Source organism: Periplaneta americana, chromosome 6 (genome assembly GCF_040183065.1).
Source record: "Periplaneta americana isolate PAMFEO1 chromosome 6, P.americana_PAMFEO1_priV1, whole genome shotgun sequence".
NCBI lineage: Eukaryota > Metazoa > Arthropoda > Insecta > Blattodea > Blattidae > Periplaneta > Periplaneta americana.
The window spans coordinates 153,176,892-153,201,665 of record NC_091122.1 but is presented as its reverse complement, the minus strand read 5'-3'; the positions used below and the strand labels follow the sequence as shown (position 1 = coordinate 153,201,665).

The 24,774-nt window shown below is 44.8% G+C and overlaps 1 protein-coding gene across 1 annotated transcript in view; it reads left to right on the top strand.

Annotated features, from left to right (window-relative positions):
- Positions 1 to 24,774, top strand: part of LOC138702317 (cathepsin L-like peptidase) — a 272,199-nt gene that overhangs the window by 15,367 nt on the left and 232,058 nt on the right. The window lies entirely within an intron of this gene.

Genomic DNA, 24,774 nt, shown 5'->3' with positions numbered 1-24,774 from the left:
AAGTGTTCGCGATTGCCATTTTGTTGCTATCGTGTAAGAATTAGGTCAGTGGGGAATACAGGGCCGCATCCCGTTCCTCGGTATGGCCATTATTTCCGGAATTAGAGACTCAAATATTGTAGGTACCCAAAAATTAGGGCTAGAAAAAAGTGCGCCAGATTTGCTGGATTTTTGCGGTGATTACTAGGGATGATGTGGGGATGCTACAGTTAAAAGGGCGGGCCTCTTAGTCGCTTCGTTCTCCTTGTGTAGAAAAAAGTCTGTTTTGGAAGGTCAAAGTGACCATTTTTTGAAATTTTGCCGGCCTCTCCGGTCCACACGCGCGGGCATAGAGAGTTGTCCTTTATACTGAAGATAGAACTCGAGGAGCTGTATTCAACGCACTCATCGTCATTTTTGTAACTACACGTGCAGCGGAGTTATGGCGGCTAGAAAATCAGAAAGTTTTCGCGATTGCCATTTTGATGCTATCGTGTAAGAATTAGGTCAGTGGGGAATACAGGGCCGCATCCCGTTCCTCGGTATGACCATTATTTCCGGAATTAGAGACTCAAATATTTTAGGTACCCAAAAATTGGGGCTCGAAAAAAGTGCGCCGGATTTGCTGGATTTTTGCGGTGATTACTAGGGACGATGTGGGGATGCTACAGTTAAAAGGGCGGGCCTCTCAGTCGCTTCGTTCTCCTTGTGTAGAAAAAAGTCTGTTTTGGAAGGTCAAAATGACCATTTTTTGAAATTTTGCCGGCCTCTCCCGTCCACACGCGCGGGCATAGAGAGTTGTCCTTTATACAGAAGATAGAATTCGAGGGTCTGTATTCAACGCAATCATCGTCATTTTTGTAACTACACGTGCAGCGGAGTTATGGCGGCTAGAATGCCGGCCTGTACCGTCCACACGCGCGGGCATAGAGAGTTGTCCTTTATACTGAAGATAGAATTCGAGGAGCTGTATTCAACGCACGCATCGTCATTTTTGTAACTACACGTGCAGCGGAGTTATGGCGGCTAGAATGTCGGCGGAATAGTGGTTTAAACCCTTCCCCTTTTTATCTCGAAAATCAGAAAGTGTTCGCGATTGCCATTTTGATGCTATCGTGTAAGAATTAGGTCAGTGGGGAATACAGGGCCGCATCCTGTTCCTCGGTATGGCCATTATTTCCGGAATTAGAGACTCAAATATTTTAGGTACCCAAAAATTGGGGCTAGAAAAAAGTGCGCCGGATTTGCTGGATTTTTGCGGTGATTACTAGGGATGATGTGGGGATGCTACAGTTAAATGGGCGGGCCTCTGAGTCGCTTCGTTCTCCTTGTGTAGAAAAAAGTCTGTTTTGGAAGGTCAAAATGACCATTTTTTTGAAAATTTGCCGGCCTCTCCCGTCCACACGCGCGGGCATAGAGAGTTGTCCTTTATACTGAAGATAGAATTCGAGGAGCTGTATTCAACGCACTCATCGTCATTTTTGTAACTACACGTGCAGCGGAGTTATGGCGGCTAGAATGTCGGCGGAATAGTGGTTTAAACCCTTCCCCTTTTTTTCTCGAAAATCAGAAAGTGTTCGCGATTGCCATTTTGATGCTATCGTGTAAGAATTAGGTCAGTGGGGAATACAGGGCCGCATCCCGTTCCTCGGTATGGCCATTATTTCCGGAATTAGAGACTCAAATATTTTAGGTACCCAAAAATTGGGGCTAGAAAAAAGTGCGCCGGATTTGCTGAATTTTTGCGGTGATTACTAGGGATGATGTGGGGATGCTACAGTTAAAAGGGCGGGCCTCTGAGTCGCTTCGTTCTCCTTGTGTAGAAAAAAGTCTGTTTTGGAAGGTCAAAATGACCATTTTTTGAAATTTTGCCGGCCTCTCCCGTCCACACGCGCGGGCATAGAGAGTTGTCCTTTATACTGAAGATAGAATTCGAGGAGCTGTATTCAACGCACTCATCGTCATTTTTGTAACTACACGTTCAGCGGAGTTATGGCGGCTAGAATGTCGGCGGAATAGTGGTTTTAAACCCTTCCCCTTTTTTTTCTCGAAAATCAGAAAGTGTTCACGATTGCCATTTTGATGCTATCGTGTAAGAATTAGGTCAGTGGGGAATACAGGGCCGCATCCCGTTCCTCGGTATGGCTATTATTTCCGGAATTAGAGACTGAAATATTTTAGGTACCCAAAAATTGGGGCTAGAAAAAAGTGCGCCGGATTTGCTGGATTTTTGCGTTGATTACTAGGGATGATGTGGGGATGCTACAGTTAAAAGGGTGGGCCTCTGAGTCGCTTCGTTCTCCTTGTGTAGAAAAAAGTCTGTTTTGGAAGGTAAAAATGACAATTTTTTTTAATTTTGCCGGCCTCTCCCGTCCACACGCGCGGGCATAGAGAGTTGTCCTTTATACTGAAGATAGAATTCGAGGAGCTGTATTCAACGCACTCATCGTCATTTTTGTAACTACACGTGCAGCGGAGTTATGGCGGCTAGAATGTCGGCGGAATAGTGGTTTTTTTCTTTTTTTCTCGAAAATCAGAAAGTGTTCGCGATTGCCATTTTGATGCTATCGTGTAAGAATTAGGTCAGTGGGGAATACAGGGCCGCATCACGTTCCTCGGTATGGCCATTATTTCCGGAATTAGAGACTCAAATATTTTAGGTACCCAAAAATTGGGGCTAGAAAAAAGTGCGCCGGATTTGCTGGATTTTTGCGGTGATTACTAGGGATGATGTGGGGATGCTACAGTTAAAAGGGCGGGCCTCTGAGTCGCTTCGTTCTCCTTGTGTAGAAAAAAGTCTGTTTTGGAAGGTAAAAATGACAATTTTTTTTAATTTTGCCGGCCTCTCCCGTCCACACGCGCGGGCATAGAGAGTTGTCCTTTATACTGAAGATAGAATTCGAGGAGCTGTATTCAACGCACTCATCGTCATTTTTGTAACTACACGTGCAGCGGAGTTATGGCGGCTAGAATGTCGGCGGAATAGTGGTTTTAAACCCTTCCCCTTTTTTTCTCGAAAATCAGAAAGTGTACACGATTGCCACTTTGATGCTATCGTGTAAGAATTAGGTCAATGGGGAATACAGGGCGCAACCCGTTCCTCGGTATGGCCATTATTTCCGGAATTAGAGACTCAAATATTTTAGGTACCCAAAAATTGGGGCTAGAAAAAAGTGCGCCGGATTTGCTGGATTTTTGCGTTGATTACTAGGGATGATGTGGGGATGCTACAGTTAAAAGGGCGGGCCTCTGAGTCGCTTCGTCCTCCTTGTGTAGAAAAAAGTCTGTTTTGGAAGGTAAAAATGACCATTTTTTTTAATTTTGCCGGCCTCTCCCGTCCACACGCGCGGGCATAGAGAGTTGTCCTTTATACTGAAGATAGAATTCGAGGAGCTGTATTCAACGCACTCATCGTCATTTTTGTAACTACAAGTGCAGCGGAGTTATGGCGGCTAGAATGTCCCTTTTTTTCCTCGAAAATCAGAAAGTGTTCGCGATTGCCATTTTGATTCTATCGTGTAAGAATTAGGTCAGTTGGGAATACAGGGCCGCATCACGTTCCTCGGTATGGCCATTATTTCCGGAATTAGAGACTCAAATATTTTAGGTACCCAAAAATTGGGGCTAGAAAAAAGTGCGCCGGACTTGCTGGATTTTTGCGGTGATTACTAGGAATTATGTGGGGATGCTACAGTTAAAAGGGCGGGCCTCTGAGTCGCTTCGTTCTCCTTGTGTAGAAAAAAGTCTGTTTTGGAAGGTCAAAATGACCATTTTTTGAAATTTTGCCGGCCTCTCCCGTCCACACTCGCGGGCATAGAGAGTTGTCCTTTATACTGAAGATAGAATTCGAGGAGCTGTATTCAACGCACTCATCGTCATTTTTGTAACTACACGTGCAGCGGATTGCCACTCATCGTCATTTCTGTAACTACACGTGCAGCGGAGTTATGGCGGCTAGAATGCCCCTTTTTTTCTCGAAAATCAGAAAGTGTTCGAGATTGCCATTTTGATTCTATCGTGTAAGAATTAGGTCAGTGGGGAATACAGGGCCGCATCCCGTTCCTCGGTATGGCCATTATTTCCGTAATTAGAGGCTGAAATATTTTAGGTACCCAAAAATTGGGGCTAGAAAAAAGTGCGCCGGATTTGCTGGATTTTTGCGGTGATTATTAGGGATGATGTGGGGATGCTACAGTTAAAAGGGCGGGCCTCTGAGTCGCTTCGTTCTCCTTGTGTAGAAAAAAGTCTGTTTTGGAAGGTCAAAATGACCATTTTTTGAAATTTTGCCGGCCTCTCCCGTCCACACGAGCGGGCATAGAGAGTTGTCCTTTATACTGAAGATAGATTTCGAGGAGCTGTATTCAACGCACTCATCGTCATTTTTGTAACTACACGTACAGCGGAGTTATGGCGGCTAGAATGTCGGCGGAATAGTGGTTTTTTTCTTTTTTTCTCGAAAATCAGAAAGTGTTCGCGATTGCCATTTTGATGCTATCGTGTAAGAATTAGGTCAGTGGGGAATACAGGGCCGCATCCCGTTCCACGGTATGGCCATTATTTCCGGAATTAGAGACTCAAATATTTTAGGTACCAAAAAATTGGGGCTAGAAGAAAGTGCGCCGGATTTGCTGGATTTTTGCGGTGATTACTAGGGATGATGTGGGGATGCTACAGTTAAAAGGGCGGGCCTCTGAGTCGCTTCGTTCTCCTTGTGTAGAAAAAAGTCTCTTTTGGAAGGTCAAAATGACCATTTTTTGAAATTTTCCCGGCCTCTCCCGTCCAAACGCGAGGGCATAGAGAGTTGTCCTTTATACTGAAGATAGAATTCGAGGAGCTGTATTCAACGCACCCATCGTCATTTTTGTAACTACACGTTCAGCGCAGTAATGGCGGCTAGAATGTCGGCGGAATAGTGGTTTAAACCCTTCCCCTTTTTTTCTCGAAAATCAGAAAGTGTTCGCGATTGCCATTTTGATGCAATCGTGTAAGAATTAGGTCAGTGGGGAATACAGGGCCGCATCCCGTTCCTCGGTATGGCCATTATTTCCGGAATTAGAGACCTTAAATATTTTAGGTACCCAAAAATTCGGGCTAGAAAAAAGTGCGCCGGATTTGCTGGATTTTTGCGGTGATTACTAGGGATGATGTGGGGATGCTACAGTTAAATGGGCGGGCCTCTGAGTCGCTTCGTTCTCCTTGTGTAGAAAAAAGTCTGTTTTGGAAGGTCAAAATGACCATTTTTTTGAAAATTTGCCGGCCTTTCCCGTCCACACGCGCGGGCATAGAGAGTTGTCCTTTATACTGAAGATAGAATTCGAGGAGCTGTATTCAACGCACTCATCGTCATTTTTGTAACTACACGTGCAGCGGAGTTATGGCGGCTAGAATGTCCCCTTTTTTTTCTCGAAAATCAGAAAGTGTTCGAGATTGCCATTTTGATTCTATCGTGTAAGAATTAGGTCAGTGGGGAATACAGGGCCGCATCCCGTTCCTCGGTATGGCCATTATTTCCGTAATTAGAGACTCAAATATTTTAGGTACCCAAACATTGGGGCTAGAAAAAAGTTCGCCGGATTTGCTGGATTTTTGCGTTGATTACTAGGGATGATGTGGGGATGCTACATTTAAAAGGGCGGGCCTCTGAGTCGCTTCGTTCTCCTTGTGTAGAAAAAAGTCTGTTTTGGAAGGTCAAAATGACCATTTTTTGAAATTTTGCCGGCCTCTCCCGTCCACACGCGCGGGCATAGAGAGTTGTCCTTTATACTGAAGATAGAATTCGAGGAGCTGTATTCAACGCACTCATCGTCATTTTTGTAACTACACGTGCAGCGGAGTTATGGCGGCTAGAATGTCGGCGGAATAGTGGTTTTTTTCTTTTTTTCTCGAAAATCAGAAAGTGTTCGCGATTGCCATTTTGATGCTATCGTGTAAGAATTAGGTCAGTGGGGAATACAGGGCCGCATCCCGTTCCTCGGTATGGCCATTATTTCCGGAATTAGAGACTCAAATATTTTAGGTACCCAAAAAGTGGGGTAGAAAAAAGTGCGCCGGATTTGCTGGATTTTTGCGGTGATTACTAAGGATGATGTGGGGATGCTACAGTTAAAAGGGCGGGCCTCTGAGTCGCTTCGTTCTCCTTGTGTAGAAAAAAGTCTGTTTTGGAAGGTCAAAATGACCATTTTTTTTTTGAAAATTTGCCGGCCTTTCTCGTCCACACGCGCGGGCATAGAGAGTTGTCCTTTATACTGAAGATAGAATTCGAGGAGCTGTATTCAACGCACTCATCGTCATTTTTGTAACTACACGTGCAGCGGAGTTATGGCGGCTAGAATGTCCCCTTTTTTTCTCGAAAATCAGAAAGTGTTCGAGATTGCCATTTTGATTCTATCGTGTAAGAATTAGGTCAGTGGGGAATACAGGGCCGCATCCCGTTCCTCGGTATGGCCATTATTTCCGCAATTAGAGACTCAAATATTTTAGGTACCCAAAAATTGGGGCTAGAAAAAAGTGCGCCGGATTTGCTGGATTTTTGCGGTGATTACTAATGATGATGTGGGGATGCTACAGTTAAAAGGGCGGGCCTCTGAGTCGCTTCGTTCTCCTTGTGTAGAAAAAAGTCTGTTTTGGAAGGTCAAAATGACCATTTTTTGAAATTTTGCCGGCCTCTCCCGTCCACACGCGCGGGCATAGAGAGTTGTCCTTTATACTGAAGATAGAATTCGAGGAGCTGTATTCAACGCACTCATCGTCATTTTTGTAACTACACGTGCAGCGGAGTTATGGCGGCTAGAATGTCGGCGGAATAGTGGTTTTTTTCTTTTTTTCTCGAAAATCAGAAAGTGTTCGCGATTGCCATTTTGATGCTATCGTGTAAGAATTAGGTCAGTGGGGAATACAGGGCCGCATCCTGTTCCTCGGTATGGCCATTATTTCCGGAATTAGAGACTCAAATATTTTAGATATCCAAAAATTGGGGCTAGAAAAAAGTGCGCCGGATTTGCTGGATTTTTGCGGTGATTACTAGGGATGATGTGGGGATGCTACAGTTAAAAGGGCGGGCCTCTGAGTCGCTTCGTTCTCCTTGTGTAGAAAAAAGTCTGTTTTGGAAGGTCAAAATGACCATTTTTTGAAATTTTGCCGGCCTCTCCCGTCCACACGCGCGGGCATAGAGAGTTGTCCTTTATACTGAAGATAGAATTCGAGGAGCTGTATTCAACGCACTCATCGTCATTTTTGTAACTACACGTTCTGCGGAGTTATGGCGGCTAGAATGTCGGCGGAATAGTGGTTTTAAACCCTTCCCCTTTTTTTCTCGAAAATCAGAAAGTGTTCACGATTGCCACTATGATGCTATCGTGTAAGAATTAGGTCAATGGGTAATACAGGGCCGCATCCCGTTCCTCGGTATGGCCATTATTTCCGGAATTATAGACTCAAATATTTTAGGTACCCAAAAATTGGGGCTAGAAAAAAGTGCGCCGGATTTGCTGGATTTTTGCGTTGATTACTAGGGATGATGTGGGGATGCTACAGTTAAAAGGGCGGGCCTCTGAGTCGCTTCGTCCTCCTTGTGTAGAAAAAAGTCTGTTTTGGAAAGTAAAAATGACCATTTTTTTTAATTTTGCCGGCCTCTCCCGTCCACACGCGCGGGCATAGAGAGTTGTCCTTTATACTGAAGATAGAATTCGAGGAGCTGTATTCAACGCACTCATCGTCATTTTTGTAACTACAAGTGCAGCGGAGTTATGGCGGCTAGAATGTCCCCTTTTTTTCTCGAAAATCAGAAAGTGTTCGCGATTGCCATTTTGGTTCTATCGTGTAAGAATTAGGTCAGTGGGGAATACAGGGCCGCATCCCGTTCCTCGGTATGGCCATTATTTCCGTAATTAGAGGCTCAAATATTTTAGGTACCCAAAAATTGGGGCTAGAAAAAAGTGCGCCGGATTTGCTGGATTTTTGCGGTGATTACTAGGGATGATGTGGGGATGCTACAGTTAAAAGGGCGGGCCTCTGAGTCGCTTCGTTCTCCTTGTGTAGAAAAAAGTCTGTTTTGGAAGGTCAAAATGACCTTTTTTTGAAATTTTGCCGGCCTCTCCCGTCCACACGCGCGGGCATAGAGAGTTGTCCTTTATACTGAAGATAGATTTCGAGGAGCTGTATTCAACGCACTCATCGTCATTTTTGTAACTACACGTACAGCGGAGTTATGGCGGCTAGAATGTCGGCGGAATAGTGGTTTTTTTCTTTTTTTCTCGAAAATCAGAAAGAGTTCGCGATTTCCATTTCGATGCTATCGTGTAAGAATTAGGTCAGTGGGGAATACAGGGCCGCATCCCGTTCCTCGGTATGGCCATTATTTCCGGAATTAGAGACTCAAATATTTTAGGTACCCAAAAATTGGGGCTAGAAAAAAGTGCGCCGGATTTGCTGGATTTTTGCGGTGATTACTAGGGATGATGTGGGGATGCTACAGTTAAAAGGGCGGGCCTCTGAGTCGCTTCGTTCTCCTTGTGTAGAAAAAAGTCTGTTTTGGAAGGTCAAAATGACCATTTTTTGAAATTTTGCCGGCATCTCCCGTCCACACGCGCGGGCATAGAGAGTTGTCCTTTATACTGAAGATAGAATTAGAGGAGCTGTATTCAACGCACTCATCGTCATTTTTGTAACTACACGTGCAGCGGAGTTATGGCGGCTAGAATGTCGGCGGAAAGTGTTCGCGATTGCCATTTTGATGCTATCGTGTAAGAATTAGGTCAGTGGGGAATACAGGGCCGCATCCCGTTCCTCGGTATGGCCATTATTTCCGGAATTAGAGACTCAAATATTTTAGGTACCCAAAATTTGGGGCTAGAAAAAAGTGCGCCGGATTTGCTGGACTTTTGCGGTGATTACTAGGGATGATGTGGGGATGCTACAGTTAAAAGGGCGGGCCTCTGAGTCGCTTCGTTCTCCTTGTGTAGAAAAAAGTCTGTTTTGGAAGGTCAAAATGACCATTTTTTGAAATTTTGCTGGCCTCTCCCGTCCACACGCGCAGGCATAGAGAGTTGTCCTTTATACTGAAGATAGAATTCGAGGAGCTGTATTCAACGCACTCATCGTCATTTTTGTAACTACACGTGCAGCGGAGTTATGGCGGCTAGAATGTCGAAAATCAGAAAGTGTTCGCGATTGCCATTTTGATGCTATCGTGTAAGAATTAGGTCAGTGGGGAATACAGGGCCGCATCCCGTTCCTCGGTATGGCCATTATTTCCGGAATTAGAGACTCAAATATTTTAGGTACCCAAAAATTGGGGCTAGAAAAAAGTGCGCCGGATTTGCTGGATTTTTGCGGTGATTACTAGGGATGATGTGGGGATGCAACAGTTAAAAGGGCGGGCCTCTGAGTCGCTTCGTTCTCCTTGTGTAGAAAAAAGTCTGTTTTGGAAGGTCAAAATGACCATTTTTTTTAATTTTTAGGCCTCTCCCGTCCACACGCGCGGGCATAGAGAGTTGTCCTTTATACTGAAGATAGAATTCGAGGAGCTGTATTCAACGCACTCATCGTCATTTTTATAACTACACGTGCAGCGGAGTTATGGCGGCTAGAATGTCGGCGGAATAGTGGTTTAAACCCTTCCCCTTTTTTTCTCGAAAATCAGAAAGTGTTCGCGATTGCCATATTGATGCTATCGTGTAAGAATTAGGTCAGTGGGGAATACAGGGCCGCATCCCGTTCCTCGGTATGGCCATTATTTCCGGAATTAGAGACTCAAATATTTTAGGTACCCAAAAATTGGGGCTAGAAAAAAGTGCGCCGGATTTGCTGGATTTTTGCGGTGATTACTAGGGATGATGTGGGGATGCTACAGTTAAAAGGGCGGGCCTCTGAGTCGCTTCGTTCTCCTTGTGTAGAAAAAAGTCTGTTTTGGAAGGTCAAAATGACCATTTTTTGAAATTTGCCGGCCTCTCCCGTCCACACGCGCGGGCATAGAGACTTGTCCTTTATACTGAAGATAGAATTCGAGGAGCTGTATTCAACGCACTCATCGTCATTTTTGTAACTACACGTGCAGCGGAGTTATGGCGGCTAGAATGTCGGCGGAATAGTGGTTTAAACCCTTCCCCTTTTTTTCTCGAAAATCAGAAAGTGTTCGCGATTGCCATTTTGATGCTATCGTATAAGAATTAGGTCAGTGGGGAATACAGGGCCGCATCCCGTTCCTCGGTATGGCCATTATTTCCGGAATTAGAGACTCAAATATTTTAGGTACCCAAAAATTGGGGCTAGAAAAAAGTGCGCCGGATTTGCTGGATTTTTGCGGTGATTACTAGGGATGATGTGGGGATGCAACAGTTAAAAGGGCGGGCCTCTGAGTCGCTTCGTTCTCCTTGTGTAGAAAAAAGTCTGTTTTGGAAGGTCAAAATGACCATTTTTTGAAATTTTGCCGGCCTCTCCCGTCCACACGCGCGGTCATAGAGAGTTGTCCTTTATACTGAAGATAGAATTCGAGGAGCTGTATTCAACGCACTCATCGTCATTTTTGTAACTACACGTGCAGCGGAGTTATGGGGGCTAGAATGTCGGCGGAATAGTGGTTCCCCTTTTTTTTCTCGAAAATCAGAAAGTGTTCGCGATTGCCATTTAGATGCTATCGTGTAAGAATTAGGTCAGTGGGGAATACAGGGCCGCATTCCGTTCCTCGTTATGGCCATTATTTCCGGAATTAGAGACTCAAATATTTTAGGTACCCAAAAATTGGGGCTAGAAAAAAGTGCGCCGGATTTGCTGGATTTTTGCGGTGATTACTAGGGATGATGTGGGGATGCTACAGTTAAAAGGGCGGGCCTCTGAGTCGCTTCGTTCTCCTTGTTTAGAAAAAAGTCTGTTTTGGAAGGTCAAAATGACCATTTTTTGAAATTTTGCCGGCCTCTCCCGTCCACACGCGCGGGCATAGAGAGTTGTCCTTTATACTGAAGATAGAATTCGAGGAGCTGTATTCAACGCACTCATCGTCATTTTTGTAACTACACGTGCAGCGGAGTTATGGCGGCTAGAATGTCGGCGGAATAGTGGTTCCCCTTTTTTTTTTCTCGAAAATCAATAAGTGTTCGCGATTGCCATTTTGATGCTATCGTGTAAGAATTAGGTCAGTTGGGAATACAGCGCCGCATTCCGTTCCTCGGTATGGCCATTATTTCCGGAATTAGAGACTCAAATATTTTAGGTACCCAAAAATTGGGGCTAGAAAAAAGTGCGCCGGATTTGCTGGATTTTTGCGGTGATTACTAGGGATGATGTGGGGATGCTACAGTTAAAAGGGCGGGCCTCTGAGTCGCTTCGTTCTCCTTGTGTAGAAAAAAGTCTGTTTTGGAAGGTCAAAATGACCATTTTTTGAAACTTTGCTGGCCTCTCCCGTCCACAGGCGCGGGCATAGAGAGTTGTCCTTTATACTGTAGATAGAATTCGAGGAGCTGTATTCAACGCACTCATCGTCATTTTTGTAACTACATGTGCAGCGGAGTTATGGCGGCTAGAATGTCGGCGGAATAGTGGTTCCCCTTTTTTTTCTCGAAAATCAGAAAGTGTTCGCGATTGCCATTTTGATGCTATCGTGTAAGAATTAGGTCAGTGGGGAATACAGGGCCACATCCCGTTCCTCGGTATGGCCATTATTTCCGGAATTAGAGACTCAAATATTTTAGGTACCCAAAAATTGGGGCTAGAAAAAAGTGCGCCGGATTTGCTGGATTTTTGCGGTGATTACTAGGGATGATGTGGGGATGCTACAGTTAAAAGGGCGGGCCTCTGAGTCGCTTCGTTCTCCTTGTGTAGAAAAAAATCTGTTTTGGAAGGTCAAAATGACCATTTTTTGAAATTTTGCCGGCCTCTCCCGTCCACACTCGCGGGCATAGAGAGTTGTCCTTTATACTGAAGATAGAATTCGAGGAGCTGTATTCAACGCACTCATCGTCATTTTTGTAACTACACGTGCAGCGGATTGCCACTCATCGTCATTTCTGTAACTACACGTGCAGCGGAGTTATGGCGGCTAGAATGCCCCTTTTTTTCTCGAAAATCAGAAAGTGTTCGAGATTGCCATTTTGATTCTATCGTGTAAGAATTAGGTCAGTGGGGAATACAGGGCCGCATCCCGTTCCTCGGTATGGCCATTATTTCCGTAATTAGAGACTCAAATATTTTAGGTACCCAAACATTGGGGCTAGAAAAAAGTTCGCCGGATTTGCTGGATTTTTGCGTTGATTACTAGGGATGATGTGGGGATGCTACATTTAAAAGGGCGGGCCTCTGAGTCGCTTCGTTCTCCTTGTGTAGAAAAAAGTCTGTTTTGGAAGGTCAAAATGACCATTTTTTGAAATTTTGCCGGCCTCTCCCGTCCACACGCGCGGGCATAGAGAGTTGTCCTTTATACTGAAGATAGAATTCGAGGAGCTGTATTCAACGCACTCATCGTCATTTTTGTAACTACACGTGCAGCGGAGTTATGGCGGCTAGAATGTCGGCGGAATAGTGGTTTTTTTCTTTTTTTCTCGAAAATCAGAAAGTGTTCGCGATTGCCATTTTGATGCTATCGTGTAAGAATTAGGTCAGTGGGGAATACAGGGCCGCATCCCGTTCCTCGGTATGGCCATTATTTCCGGAATTAGAGACTCAAATATTTTAGGTACCCAAAAAGTGGGGTAGAAAAAAGTGCGCCGGATTTGCTGGATTTTTGCGGTGATTACTAAGGATGATGTGGGGATGCTACAGTTAAAAGGGCGGGCCTCTGAGTCGCTTCGTTCTCCTTGTGTAGAAAAAAGTCTGTTTTGGAAGGTCAAAATGACCATTTTTTTTTTTGAAAATTTGCCGGCCTTTCTCGTCCACACGCGCGGGCATAGAGAGTTGTCCTTTATACTGAAGATAGAATTCGAGGAGCTGTATTCAACGCACTCATCGTCATTTTTGTAACTACACGTGCAGCGGAGTTATGGCGGCTAGAATGTCCCCTTTTTTTCTCGAAAATCAGAAAGTGTTCGAGATTGCCATTTTGATTCTATCGTGTAAGAATTAGGTCAGTGGGGAATACAGGGCCGCATCCCGTTCCTCGGTATGGCCATTATTTCCGTAATTAGAGACTCAAATATTTTAGGTACCCAAAAATTGGGGCTAGAAAAAAGTGCGCCGGATTTGCTGGATTTTTGCGGTGATTACTAATGATGATGTGGGGATGCTACAGTTAAAAGGGCGGGCCTCTGAGTCGCTTCGTTCTCCTTGTGTAGAAAAAAGTCTGTTTTGGAAGGTCAAAATGACCATTTTTTGAAATTTTGCCGGCCTCTCCCGTCCACACGCGCGGGCATAGAGAGTTGTCCTTTATACTGAAGATAGAATTCGAGGAGCTGTATTCAACGCACTCATCGTCATTTTTGTAACTACACGTGCAGCGGAGTTATGGCGGCTAGAATGTCGGCGGAATAGTGGTTTTTTTCTTTTTTTCTCGAAAATCAGAAAGTGTTCGCGATTGCCATTTTGATGCTATCGTGTAAGAATTAGGTCAGTGGGGAATACAGGGCCGCATCCTGTTCCTCGGTATGGCCATTATTTCCGGAATTAGAGACTCAAATATTTTAGATATCCAAAAATTGGGGCTAGAAAAAAGTGCGCCGGATTTGCTGGATTTTTGCGGTGATTACTAGGGATGATGTGGGGATGCTACAGTTAAAAGGGCGGGCCTCTGAGTCGCTTCGTTCTCCTTGTGTAGAAAAAAGTCTGTTTTGGAAGGTCAAAATGACCATTTTTTGAAATTTTGCCGGCCTCTCCCGTCCACACGCGCGGGCATAGAGAGTTGTCCTTTATACTGAAGATAGAATTCGAGGAGCTGTATTCAACGCACTCATCGTCATTTTTGTAACTACACGTTCTGCGGAGTTATGGCGGCTAGAATGTCGGCGGAATAGTGGTTTTAAACCCTTCCCCTTTTTTTCTCGAAAATCAGAAAGTGTTCACGATTGCCACTATGATGCTATCGTGTAAGAATTAGGTCAATGGGTAATACAGGGCCGCATCCCGTTCCTCGGTATGGCCATTATTTCCGGAATTATAGACTCAAATATTTTAGGTACCCAAAAATTGGGGCTAGAAAAAAGTGCGCCGGATTTGCTGGATTTTTGCGTTGATTGCTAGGGATGATGTGGGGATGCTACAGTTAAAAGGGCGGGCCTCTGAGTCGCTTCGTCCTCCTTGTGTAGAAAAAAGTCTGTTTTGGAAAGTAAAAATGACCATTTTTTTTAATTTTGCCGGCCTCTCCCGTCCACACGCGCGGGCATAGAGAGTTGTCCTTTATACTGAAGATAGAATTCGAGGAGCTGTATTCAACGCACTTATCGTCATTTTTGTAACTACAAGTGCAGCGGAGTTATGGCGGCTAGAATGTCCCCTTTTTTTCTCGAAAATCAGAAAGTGTTCGCGATTGCCATTTTGGTTCTATCGTGTAAGAATTAGGTCAGTGGGGAATACAGGGCCGCATCCCGTTCCTCGGTATGGCCATTATTTCCGTAATTAGAGGCTCAAATATTTTAGGTACCCAAAAATTGGGGCTAGAAAAAAGTGCGCCGGATTTGCTGGATTTTTGCGGTGATTACTAGGGATGATGTGGGGATGCTACAGTTAAAAGGGCGGGCCTCTGAGTCGCTTCGTTCTCCTTGTGTAGAAAAAAGTCTGTTTTGGAAGGTCAAAATGACCTTTTTTTGAAATTTTGCCGGCCTCTCCCGTCCACACGCGCGGGCATAGAGAGTTGTCCTTTATACTGAAGATGGAATTCGAGGAGCTGTATTCAACGCACTCATCGTCATTTTTGTAACTACACGTACAGCGGAGTTATGGCGGCTAGAATGTCGGCGGAATAGTGGTTTTTTTCTTTTTTTCTCGAAAATCAGAAAGAGTTCGCGATTTCCATTTCGATGCTATCGTGTAAGAATTAGGTCAGTGGGGAATACAGGGCCGCATCCCGTTCCTCGGTATGGCCATTATTTCCGGAATTAGAGACTCAAATATTTTAGGTACCCAAAAATTGGGGCTAGAAAAAAGTGCGCCGGATTTGCTGGATTTTTGCGGTGATTACTAGGGATGATGTGGGGATGCTACAGTTAAAAGGGCGGGCCTCTGAGTCGCTTCGTTCTCCTTGTGTAGAAAAAAGTCTGTTTTGGAAGGTCAAAATGACCATTTTTTGAAATTTTGCCGGCCTCTCCCGTCCACACGCGCGGGCATAGAGAGTTGTCCTTTATACTGAAGATAGAATTCGAGGAGCTGTATTCAACGCACTCATCGTCATTTTTGTAACTACACGTGCAGCGGAGTTATGGCGGCTAGAATGTCGGCGGAAAGTGTTCGCGATTGCCATTTTGATGCTATCGTGTAAGAATTAGGTCAGTGGGGAATACAGGGCCGCATCCCGTTCCTCGGTATGGCCATTATTTCCGGAATTAGAGACTCAAATATTTTAGGTACCCAAAATTTGGGGCTAGAAAAAAGTGCGCCGGATTTGCTGGACTTTTGCGGTGATTACTAGGGATGATGTGGGGATGCTACAGTTAAAAGGGCGGGCCTCTGAGTCGCTTCGTTCTCCTTGTGTAGAAAAAAGTCTGTTTTGGAAGGTCAAAATGACCATTTTTTGAAATTTTGCTGGCCTCTCCCGTCCACACGCGCAGGCATAGAGAGTTGTCCTTTATACTGAAGATAGAATTCGAGGAGCTGTATTCAACGCACTCATCGTCATTTTTGTAACTACACGTGCAGCGGAGTTATGGCGGCTAGAATGTCGAAAATCAGAAAGTGTTCGCGATTGCCATTTTGATGCTATCGTGTAAGAATTAGGTCAGTGGGGAATACAGGGCCGCATCCCGTTCCTCGGTATGGCCATTATTTCCGGAATTAGAGACTCAAATATTTTAGGTACCCAAAAATTGGGGCTAGAAAAAAGTGCGCCGGATTTGCTGGATTTTTGCGGTGATTACTAGGGATGATGTGGGGATGCAACAGTTAAAAGGGCGGGCGTCTGAGTCGCTTCGTTCTCCTTGTGTAGAAAAAAGTCTGTTTTGGAAGGTCAAAATGACCATGTTTTGAAATTTTGCCGGCCTCTCCCGTCCACACGCGCGGGCATAGAGAGTTGTCCTTTATACTGAAGATAGAATTCGAGGAGCTGTATTCAACGCACTCATCGTCATTTTTGTAACTACACGTGCAGCGGAGTTATGGCGGCTAGAATGTCGGCGGAATAGTGGTTTAAACCCTTCCCCTTTTTTTCTCGAAAATCAGAAAGTGTTCGCGATTGCCATTTTGATGCTATCGTGTAAGAATTAGGTCAGAGGGAATACAGGGCCGCATCCCGTTCCTCGGTATGGCCATTATTTCCGGAATTAGAGACTCAAATATTTTAGGTACCCAAAAATTGGGGCTAGAAAAAAGTGCGCCGGATTTGCTGGATTTTTGCGGTGATTACTAGGGATGATGTGGGGATGCTACAGTTAAAAGGGCGGGCCTCTGAGTCGCTTCGTTCTCCTTGTGTAGAAGAAAGTCTGTTTTGGAAGGTCAAAATGACCATTTTTTGAAATTTGCCGGCCTCTCCCGTCCACACGCGCGGGCATAGAGACTTGTCCTTTATACTGAAGATAGAATTCGAGGAGCTGTATTCAACGCACTCATCGTCATTTTTGTAACTACACGTGCAGCGGAGTTATGGCGGCTAGAATGTCGGCGGAATAGTGGTTTAAACCCTTCCCCTTTTTTTCTCGAAAATCAGAAAGTGTTCGCGATTGCCATTTTGATGCTATCGTGTAAGAATTAGGTCAGTGGGGAATACAGGGCCGCATCCCGTTCCTCGGTATGGCCATTATTTCCGGAATTAGAGACTCAAATATTTTAGGTACCCAAAAATTGGGGCTAGAAAAAAGTGCGCCGGATTTGCTGGATTTTTGCGGTGATTACTAGGGATGATGTGGGGATGCAACAGTTAAAAGGGCGGGCCTCTGAGTCGCTTCGTTCTCCTTGTGTAGAAAAAAGTCTGTTTTGGAAGGTCAAAATGACCATTTTTTGAAATTTTGCCGGCCTCTCCCGTCCACACGCGCGGTCATAGAGAGTTGTCCTTTATACTGAAGATAGAATTCGAGGAGCTGTATTCAACGCACTCATCGTCATTTTTGTAACTACACGTGCAGCGGAGTTATGGGGGCTAGAATGTCGGCGGAATAGTGGTTCCCCTTTTTTTTCTCGAAAATCAGAAAGTGTTCGCGATTGCCATTTAGATGCTATCGTGTAAGAATTAGGTCAGTGGGGAATACAGGGCCGCATTCCGTTCCTCGTTATGGCCATTATTTCCGGAATTAGAGACTCAAATATTTTAGGTACCCAAAAATTGGGGCTAGAAAAAAGTGCGCCGGATTTGCTGGATTTTTGCGGTGATTACTAGGGATGATGTGGGGATGCTACAGTTAAAAGGGCGGGCCTCTGAGTCGCTTCGTTCTCCTTGTTTAGAAAAAAGTCTGTTTTGGAAGGTCAAAATGACCATTTTTTGAAATTTTGCCGGCCTCTCCCGTCCACACGCGCGGGCATAGAGAGTTGTCCTTTATACTGAAGATAGAATTCGAGGAGCTGTATTCAACGCACTCATCGTCATTTTTGTAACTACACGTGCAGCGGAGTTATGGCGGCTAGAATGTCGGCGGAATAGTGGTTCCCCTTTTTTTTTTCTCGAAAATCAATAAGTGTTCGCGATTGCCATTTTGATGCTATCGTGTAAGAATTAGGTCAGTTGGGAATACAGCGCCGCATTCCGTTCCTCGGTATGGCCATTATTTCCGGAATTAGAGACTCAAATATTTTAGGTACCCAAAAATTGGGGCTAGAAAAAAGTGCGCCGGATTTGCTGGATTTTTGCGGTGATTACTAGGGATGATGTGGGGATGCTACAGTTAAAAGGGCGGGCCTCTGAGTCGCTTCGTTCTCCTTGTGTAGAAAAAAGTCTGTTTTGGAAGGTCAAAATGACCATTTTTTGAAACTTTGCTGGCCTCTCCCGTCCACAGGCGCGGGCATAGAGAGTTGTCCTTTATACTGAAGATAGAATTCGAGGAGCTGTATTCAACGCACTCATCGTCATTTTTGTAACTACATGTGCAGCGGAGTTATGGCGGCTAGAATGTCGGCGGAATAGTGGTTCCCCTTTTTTTTCTCGAAAATCAGAAAGTGTTCGCGATTGCCATTTTGACGCTATCGTGTAAGAATTAGGTCAGTGGGGAATACAGGGCCACATCCCGTTCCTCGGTATGGCCATTATTTCCGGAATTAGAGACTCAAATATTTTAGGTACCCAAAAATTGGGGCTAGAAAAAAGTGCGCCGGATTTGCTGGATTTTTGCGGTGATTACTAGGGATGATGTGGGGATGCAACAGTTAAAAGGGCGGGCCTCTGAGTCGCTTCGTTCTCCTTGTGTAGAAAAAAGTCTGTTTTGGAAGGTCAAAATGACCATTTTTTGAAATTTTGCCGGCCTCTCCCGTCCACACTCGCGGGCATAGAGAGTTGTCCTTTATACTGAAGATAGAATTCGAGGAGCTGTATTCAACGCACTCATCGTCATTTTTGTAACTACACGTGCAGCGGATTGCCACTCATCGTCATTTCTGTAACTACACGTGCAGCGGAGTTATGGCGGCTAGAATGCCCCTTTTTTTCTCGAAAATCAGAAAGTGTTCGAGATTGCCATTTTGATTCTATCGTGTAAGAATTAGGTCAGTGGGGAATACAGGGCCGCATCCCGTTCCTCGGTATGGCCATTATTTCCGTAATTAGAGGCTGAAATATTTTAGGTACCCAAAAATTGGGGCTAGAAAAAAGTGCGCCGGATTTGCTGGATTTTTGCGGTGATTATTAGGGATGATGTGGGGATGCTACAGTTAAAAGGGCGGGCCTCTGAGTCGCTTCGTTCTCCTTGTGTAGAAAAAAGTCTGTTTTGGAAGGTCAAAATGACCATTTTTTTAAATTTTGCCGGCCTCTCCCGTCCACACGAGCGGGCATAGAGAGTTGTCCTTTATACTGAAGATAGATTTCGAGGAGCTGTATTCAACGCACTCATCGTCATTTTTGTAACTACACGTACAGCGGAGTTATGGCGGCTAGAATGTCGGCGGAATAGTGGTTTTTTTCTTTTTTTCTCGAAAATCAGAAAGTGTTCGCGATTGCCATTTTGATGCTATCGTGTAAGAATTAGGTCAGTGGGGAATACAGGGCCGCATCCCGTTCCACGGTATGGCCATTATTTCCGGAATTAGAGACTCAAATATTTTAGGTACCAAAAAATTGGGGCTAGAAGAAAGTGCGCCGGATTTGCTGGATTTTTGCGGTGATTACTAGGGATGATGTGGGGATGCTACAGTTAAAAGGGCGGGCCTCTGAGTCGCTTCGTTCTCCTTGTGTAGAAAAAAGTCTCTTTTGGAAGGTCAAAATGACCATTTTTTGAAATTTTCCCGGCCTCTCCCGTCCAAACGCGAGGGCATAGAGAGTTGTCCTTTATACTGAAGATAGAATTCGAGGAGCTGTATTCAACGCACCCATCGTCATTTTTGTAACTACACGTTCAGCGCAGTTATGGCGGCTAGAATGTCCCCTTTTTTTCTCGAAAATCAGAAAGTGTTCGAGATTGCCATTTTGATTCTATCGTGTAAGAATTAGGTCAGTGGGGAATACAGGGCCGCATCCCGTTCCTCGGTATGGCCATTATTTCCGTAATTAGAGACTCAAATATTTTAGGTACCCAAAAATTGGGGCTAGAAAAAAGTGCGCCGGATTTGCTGGATTTTTGCGGTGATTACTAATGATGATGTGGGGATGCTACAGTTAAAAGGGCGGGCCTCTGAGTCGCTTCGTTCTCCTTGTGTAGAAAAAAGTCTGTTTTGGAAGGTCAAAATGACCATTTTTTGAAATTTTGCCGGCCTCTCCCGTCCACACGCGCGGGCATAGAGAGTTGTCCTTTATACTGAAGATAGAATTCGAGGAGCTGTATTCAACGCACTCATCGTCATTTTTGTAACTACACGTGCAGCGGAGTTATGGCGGCTAGAATGTCGGCGGAATAGTGGCCTCGAAAATCAATAAGTGTTCGCGATTGCCATTTTGATGCTATCGTGTAAGAATTAGGTCAGTTGGGAATACAGCGCCGCATTCCGTTCCTCGGTATGGCCATTATTTCCGGAATTAGAGACTCAAATATTTTAGGTACCCAAAAATTGGGGCTAGAAAAAAGTGCGCCGGATTTGCTGGATTTTTGCGGTAATTACTAGGGATGATGTGGGGATGCTACAGTTAAAAGGGCGGGCCTCTGAGTCGCTTCGTTCTCCTTGTGTAGAAAAAAGTCTGTTTTGGAAGGTCAAAATGACCATTTTTTGAAACTTTGCTGGCCTCTCCCGTCCACAGGCGCGGGCATAGAGAGTTGTCCTTTATACTGAAGATAGAATTCGAGGAGCTGTATTCAACGCACTCATCGTCATTTTTGTAACTACATGTGCAGCGGAGTTATGGCGGCTAGAATGTCGGCGGAATAGTGGTTCCCCTTTTTTTTCTCGAAAATCAGAAAGTGTTCGCGATTGCCATTTTGATGCTATCGTGTAAGAATTAGGTCAGTGGGGAATACAGGGCCACATCCCGTTCCTCGGTATGGCCATTATTTCCGGAATTAGAGACTCAAATATTTTAGGTACCCAAAAATTGGGGCTAGAAAAAAGTGCGCCGGATTTGCTGGATTTTTGCGGTGATTACTAGGGATGATGTGGGGATGCAACAGTTAAAAGGGCGGGCCTCTGAGTCGCTTCGTTCTCCTTGTGTAGAAAAAAGTCTGTTTTGGAAGGTCAAAATGACCATTTTTTGAAATTTTGCCGGCCTATCCCGTCCACACGCGCGGGCATAGAGAGTTGTCCTTTATACTGAATATAGAATTCGAGGAGCTGTATTCAACGCACTCATCGTCATTTTTGTAACTACACGTGCAGCGGAGTTATGGCGGCTAGAATGTCGGAGGAATAGTGGGTAAACCCTTCCCCTTTTTTTCTCGAAAATCAGAAAGTGTTCGCGATTGCCATTTTGATGCTATCGTGTAAGAATTAGGTCAGAGGGAATACAGGGCCGCATCCCGTTCCTCGGTATGGCCATTATTTCCGGAATTAGAGACTCAAATATTTTAGGTACCCAAAAATTGGGGCTAGAAAAAAGTGCGCCGGATTTGCTGGATTTTTGCGGTGATTACTAGGGATGATGTGGGGATGCTACAGTTAAAAGGGCGGGCCTCTGAGTCGCTTCGTTCTCCTTGTGTAGAAAAAAGTCTGTTTTGGAAGGTCAAAATGACCATTTTTTGAAATTTGCCGGCCTCTCCCGTCCACACGCGCGGGCATAGAGACTTGTCCTTTATACTGAAGATAGAATTCGAGGAGCTGTATTCAACGCACTCATCGTCATTTTTGTAACTACACGTGCAGCGGAGTTATGGCGGCTAGAATGTCGGCGGAATAGTGGTTCCCCTTTTTTTTCTCGAAAATCAGAAAGTGTTCGCGATTGCCATTTTGATGCTATCGTGTAAGAATTAGGTCAGTGGGGAATACAGGGCCACATCCCGTTCCTCGGTATGGCCATTATTTCCGGAATTAGAGACTCAAATATTTTAGGTACCCAAAAATTGGGGCTAGAAAAAAGTGCGCCGGATTTGCTGGATTTTTGCGGTGATTACTAGGGATGATGTGGGGATGCAACAGTTAAAAGGGCGGGCCTCTGAGTCGCTTCGTTCTCCTTGTGTAGAAAAAAGTCTGTTTTGGAAGGTCAAAATGACCATTTTTTGAAATTTTGCCGGCCTCTCCCGTCCACACGCGCGGTCATAGAGAGTTGTCCTTTATACTGAAGATAGAATTCGAGGAGCTGTATTCAACGCACTCATCGTCATTTTTGTAACTACACGTGCAGCGGAGTTATGGCGGCTAGAATGTCGGCGGAATAGTGGTTCCCCTTTTTTTTCTCGAAAATCAGAAAGTGTTCGCGATTGCCATTTAGATGCTATCGTGTAAGAATTAGGTCAGTGGGGAATACAGGGCCGCATTCCGTTCCTCGTTATGGCCATTATTTCCGGAATTAGAGACTCAAATATTTTAGGTACCCAAAAATTGGGGCTAGAAAAAAGTGCGCCGGATTTGCTGGATTTTTGCGGTGATTACTAGGGATGATGTGGGGATGCTACAGTTAAAAGGGCGGGCCTCTGAGTCGCTTCGTTCTCCTTGTTTAGAAAAAAGTCTGTTTTGGAAGGTCAAAATGACCATTTTTTGAAATTTTGCCGGCCTCTCCCGTCCACACGCGCGGGCATAGAGAGTTGTCCTTTATACTGAAGATAGAATTCGAGGAGCTGTATTCAACGCACTCATCGTCATTTTTGTAACTACACGTGCAGCGGAGTTATGGCGGCTAGAATGTCGGCGGAATAGTGGTTCCCCTTTTTTTTTTCTCGAAAATCAATAAGTGTTCGCGATTGCCATTTTGATGCTATCGTGTAAGAATTAGGTCAGTTGGGAATACAGCGCCGCATTCCGTTCCTCGGTATGGCCATTATTTCCGGAATTAGAGACTCAAATATTTTAGGTACCCAAAAATTGGGGCTAGAAAAAAGTGCGCCGGATTTGCTGGATTTTTGCGGTGATTACTAGGGATGATGTGGGGATGCTACAGTTAAAAGGGCGGGCCTCTGAGTCGCTTCGTTCTCCTTGTGTAGAAAAAAGTCTGTTTTGGAAGGTCAAAATGACCATTTTTTGAAACTTTGCTGGCCTCTCCCGTCCACAGGCGCGGGCATAGAGAGTTGTCCTTTATACTGAAGATAGAATTCGAGGAGCTGTATTCAACGCACTCATCGTCATTTTTGTAACTACATGTGCAGCGGAGTTATGGCGGCTAGAATGTCGGCGGAATAGTGGTTCCCCTTTTTTTTCTCGAAAATCAGAAAGTGTTCGCGATTGCCATTTTGATGCTATCGTGTAAGAATTAGGTCAGTGGGGAATACAGGGCCACATCCCGTTCCTCGGTATGGCCATTATTTCCGGAATTAGAGACTCAAATATTTTAGGTACCCAAAAATTGGGGCTAGAAAAAAGTGCGCCGGATTTGCTGGATTTTTGCGGTGATTACTAGGGATGATGTGGGGATGCTACAGTTAAAAGGGCGGGCCTCTGAGTCGCTTCGTTCTCCTTGTGTAGAAAAAAGTCTGTTTTGGAAGGTCAAAATGACCATTTTTTTTTATTTTTAGGCCTCTCCCGTCCACACGCGCGGGCATAGAGAGTTGTCCTTTATACTGAAGATAGAATTCAAGGAGCTGTATTCAACGCACTCATCGTCATTTTTGTAACTACACGTGCAGCGGAGTTATGGCGGCTAGAATGTCGGCGGAATAGTGGTTTAAACCCTTCCCCTTTTTTTCTCGAAAATCAGAAAGTGTTCGCGATTGCCATATTGATGCTATCGTGTAAGAATTAGGTCAGTGGGGAATACAGGGCCGCATCCCGTTCCTCGGTATGGCCATTATTTCCGGAATTAGAGACTCAAATATTTTAGGTACCCAAAAATTGGGGCTAGAAAAAAGTGCGCCGGATTTGCTGGATTTTTGCGGTGATTACTAGGGATGATGTGGGGATGCTACAGTTAAAAGGGCGGGCCTCTGAGTCGCTTCGTTCTCCTTGTGTAGAAAAAAATCTGTTTTGAAAGGTCAAAATGACCATTTTTTGAAATTTTGCCGGCCTCTCCCGTCCACACGCGCGGGCATAGAGAGTTGTCCTTTATACTGAATATAGAATTCGAGGAGCTGTATTCAACGCACTCATCGTCATTTTTGTAACTACACGTGCAGCGGAGTTATGGCGGCTAGAATGTCGGCGGAATAGTGGTTCCCCTTTTTTTTTTCTCGAAAATCAATAAGTGTTCGCGATTGCCATTTTGATGCTATCGTGTAAGAATTAGGTCAGTTGGGAATACAGGGCCGCATTCCGTTCCTCGGTATGGCCATTATTTCCGGAATTAGAGACTCAAATATTTTAGGTACCCAAAAATTGGGGCTAGAAAAAAGTGCGCCGGATTTGCTGGATTTTTGCGGTGATTACTAGGGATGATGTGGGGATGCTACAGTTAAAAGGGCGGGCCTCCGAGTCGCTTCGTTCTCCTTGTGTAGAAAAAAGTCTGTTTTGGAAGGTCAAAATGACCATCTTTTGAAACTTTGCTGGCCTCTCCCGTCCACAGGCGCGGGCATAGAGAGTTGTCCTTTATACTGAAGATAGAATTCGAGGAGCTGTATTCAACGCACTCATCGTCATTTTTGTAACTACATGTGCAGCGGAGTTATGGCGGCTAGAATGTCGGCGGAATAGTGGTTCCCCTTTTTTTTCTCGAAAATCAGAAAGTGTTCGCGATTGCCATTTTGATGCTATCGTGTAAGAATTAGGTCAGTGGGGAATACAGGGCCGCATCCCGTTCCTCGGTATGGCCATTATTTCCGGAATTAGAGACTCAAATATTTTAGGTACCCAAAAATTGGGGCTAGAAAAAAGTGCGCCGGATTTGCTTGATTTTTGCTGTGATTACTAGGGATGATGTGGGGATGCTACAGTTAAAAGGGCGGGCCTCTGAGTCGCTTCGTTCTCCTTGTGTAGAAAAAAGTCTGTTTTGGAAGGTCAAAATGACCATTTTTTGAAATTTTGCCGGCCTCTCCCGTCCACACGCGCGGGCATAGAGAGTTGTCCTTTATACTGAAGATAGAA